The sequence below is a fragment of the Arachis hypogaea genome, chromosome 1 (assembly GCF_003086295.3).
Source record: "Arachis hypogaea cultivar Tifrunner chromosome 1, arahy.Tifrunner.gnm2.J5K5, whole genome shotgun sequence".
NCBI lineage: Eukaryota > Viridiplantae > Streptophyta > Magnoliopsida > Fabales > Fabaceae > Arachis > Arachis hypogaea.
In genome coordinates, this window is record NC_092036.1 from 17151039 (window position 1) to 17155226 (window position 4188).

Consider the following 4188-nt stretch of genomic DNA (forward strand, 5'->3'; position numbering starts at 1 on the left):
CAAGAAATTGACATATAGAAGATAACCGTTACATTATGTGTAAGGCTTATTAACTTGGTAAATTTTATGATATTGATTATTTGATGTTTAAATTTTATTTAAATTACTTTTTATAATAAATTTTAAATATTTAAAATTATTTATTTTTATATTTTTAAATTAAATATTATTTTTTAATTTTTTAAGTAAGTTAGACACTACCTTTTAAATATGATAATTATTATTCAAAGAAATTAAAAAAATTAATTTTTATAATTTAGAAGAGTAAAAGTATTAAAAATACGAATTTCGATGCTAAATTTAAAAAATTTTAGTCTAAAATCAGACTAACGAATCAAATCGATTAAACCGGACCCGAACTGAGCCCAAGAACCCAAAACCCACTTATATAAAAAAAAAAACTCTTTCCTTATTCTTCTCGGCCATTCAGAAAGCATAGCGAGGAAAAGAGAGAGAGAGCACCATTTGGCGGGAAACGAAAACGGTATTTACTGTAAATTTTCGTCGTTCATAACTTTTAATTCAAAGCTCCGATTGACAAGCCATCAGTGGCCACATGTTCGTCTCGAAATTCTTTTCAATTCTATTCGAATAAAGTGGTAAGAAATTATCATTTCTCTCCCAGTTCTCCCTCTCCTCAATTTAGTGATTTTAGGGTTTGGGTATTGAGGAATTGAATGATTTTGATGGTTTAGGTGAACTCTAACATCGGATAATAATTGGGTTTTGTCCAATTGATTCGTGGGTAAGGTAAGGAATTATTGAGCCCTTGTGAAATATTGAATTAGTGTACCTATGATGATTAAAGTGATATTGTGTAAAATAGATTGTGTTCTGGTTGATTTGGAGTTCAATTCGGAGGTTTGGAACGAAATCCAAGTAATTAGGTTTGAGGAATTGACGTTTGGAGGCTTGGAGCTTGTGAAAGGAGATGTTTATGAGGTGTTCCGAGCTTAGAGAGGAATCGGCAAAGATATGGTTTTAGTTTCTCTTAGTTAATGTTTAATGTCACGTGAAAACTTAGGCTAGAAGACCTTAAGATAGGAATGAACTGAATGAATTATTGATGGATTGTAAAAGTGGTATATGATGTGTGATTTGATTTTATGAACGGTTTGTTATTAGAGTTGGTTGATTTTTTTAGAAAATATTTAATATTGAAATTAGTTTGATTTTGAAATAATTTGAATGACTGAGAGGTGTTTAGTTTGGTGGTTGGGACCCTTGAAGAATGGCAAAAGTCCGAGTTTTAGACGAGATAGTGCCGAAGTTTTTATGGAAATTGGATGTTTTGTTTGATGTGGTTATTTAGAAATATTTGGGTTTAAGGATTTTATGATTTGATTTTGAGTTATTAAAAAAACGATTATGTTTTGAGTTTGATTTATTTAGAAGAGAATGAATTAAGTTTTGAGTATGAATTTTTTATGAATGATGATAATATTGAGACTATTTGTTGATCCTCTGTCAGAATATATAAATATATATATATATATATATATATATATATATATATATATATATATATATATATATGTGGATATTGAATATTACATTTGAACTTGGAGTTTAACTCCGTGGAATATTATTGAGTTTAGAGTTTGACTCTATGGAATGTTATATTATTGTTTAGTTTGTGCAAAGAATTATGCAGGAGATAATTTCGTTTTGTCTTATAAAAACCAGAAAAAGTGACACAGCCGTGTATCATAAAAACAAAACTTAAAGCAGAGAGGAAGAAAGTGACACAGCCATATATCCTGGTTCAGTTGCCTTGTGCAATTAAATCTATATCCATTCTCCACCACAATGTTGGTGAAATTTTTACTATCAATTCAAGTATTACATACACCAATTCTCTAAAACTCAACGTAATCCTATCTGGGCACACAAACTTCAACATAAACTTGACGTGGCTATGCTAATACCTAGACTCACCACACTAAGTGCTTACCCAACTTAGCAAATAGCAAGGGATACCTCTCAAGTACATGATACAAGATGAAAAATACAACAAAAAAATTTTAAAATCACTCTTAACTTTTCTCTCAAATGTTTTTCTCAACCTTTTTCACTCTATTACTTTTTCTCAATACTTCTCTTTCTTGCCTTTTACCTCTCAAAAAAATTAAGAAAGATATACATTAAAACTGAAATACAAAGCAGTATAACATGAAGGAGATGATGAATAACACCCTTGACTCTATGAACTGAATCCAGCATTTGAACTCATAACCTTGTTCTTCATCTTAACGTAGTGCTCTTTTTAGTGTAGATACAATGCTTTTAAGACTTCAAACTCTGTTGTGAGATTTTTACTCTTTTCTCTTTCTCTCTAGTTCTCTCTCCTTGAGTTCTGATGAGATTCAATTTTCTTTTATACCTTAGTCAGAGCCACAGTTAGGGTTCCTCCCAAGTCAACTTTATGGACCTTAGGCTTTCAAAAATCATTCTTTTCTTTCTTCAATCAACCCCCAAAATTAGAAATTTGAAATCTAGTTCTTAGTTTAACCGAAGAGGGCAGAGCAATAGAACTTTTGTTTACTCAGTGACAATCCCAAATCCAAACCCTTAAAAATGTACTTTAGTTCTAAGTAACAATTTGAGTATTTGATTTACAGCAGAGATAATCAACCACCATTTTCTTCAACTTTTTTAAAAATGACATTGTAAAAAATAAAAGAAAATATGAAGAAATCAACTTGTATGTAAAGAGAAATAATTTACCTTTAATTTCTAAACTAGCTTAACATGCTTTTGATTAAGTTGATTTGACATTAACTTTCTTGGATTACTTTCTCTTTTACTTCTTTGATGTTTAAGACCGAAAATGAAGCTCATTTTTTCTCTCTGGTGATTATTCGAATAGAACTTGTGTATATTAGCTTGGGATTGATTCAGTAAAGCTTGATTACAATTGGGCTTGGTTAGTGGATCAGTTTTCATTCAATCACTTTGATTTGTTTTGTTTCATTGGTTTGGGCTATGACAAAAATAATTTGGGCCTGTATCACTAAATAAAACAATCAAACCTAATTGAAAACCAACTTAGGTTGGTCGAATGGTTAGCTCACTCATTCGCTTAAGCAAGTGTTGGGAGTTTGAACTCCACCTTGTGCATGCAACAACTTATTGGCCAGTGGCAGACCCTTAAATGGAACTCAGATCCGCGACGGATTAGTCCTTAACCAGTCGGGTTGAAGAATACCATTTGGGTAAACAAAAAAAAACCTAATTAAATATTTAACCCAATAAATTAATATTTGTCATAATCATTAAATTAATTATATTTTTAACTCAACAATTTTTTTAAAAATAAAAAATAAATATTTTTTTTAAAAGTCAATTCAAACGGACTCATAATTAAACCAGTTTGAATTAAATTCAACAATATCTTTTAACTTATATTCGAAATGATTCAACCCACTTAAAATTAAATCGAATAGATTTAAATTACCTAATTAAAATAAAATAAATAAATAATAAAATGTTATAGAAAATGACAAAAAAATGCTGTTAATATTTTGAAATACAAATTATCATCACAGATCAATATTATGACAAATCAACATTATAACAAATTTAAAAAACATATTAACATTACAATTTACAAATGAGGATGGATCTAATACTCAGGTTTTATTTTAACCCGTTATAGATACCCAATTATCTATTGAGTACTAAAACAGATTAAATAGGATCAGTAGTTCAGTTTTAAGTAGGTAATCGGATATTATTCAAATCCACTTACCCTCTTACATATTATCTTTATAATGAGTAATATTATATATAATTTTTTTATCAATTAAGTTTAATCAAATTAATTTAATATTAATAAAATTTATTTTTATCATTATTACTTACTCAAATTTTATTATTTAATTTGATTAGATTTAGTTGAAAAAAAATTTATACGTATATAATTTTTCTTTGATAATAAATTTTATCATATTTTAAAATATTCAGACATCAATGGTTACGTAATCTTATAGTCATATTCACTTGTATTTTTGAAACTATAATATATGTAAAAAATTTGCTTCCAAATTTTATGAAACTTTATTAGATTTGATCTATACAATGAGATGTTGAAATTCAACGATAAAATTCATCGTGCATAAGAAATTATTTGACGATATAAATCAATAAGACATACATTTGATATAATTGACATGGTGAATTTTATGA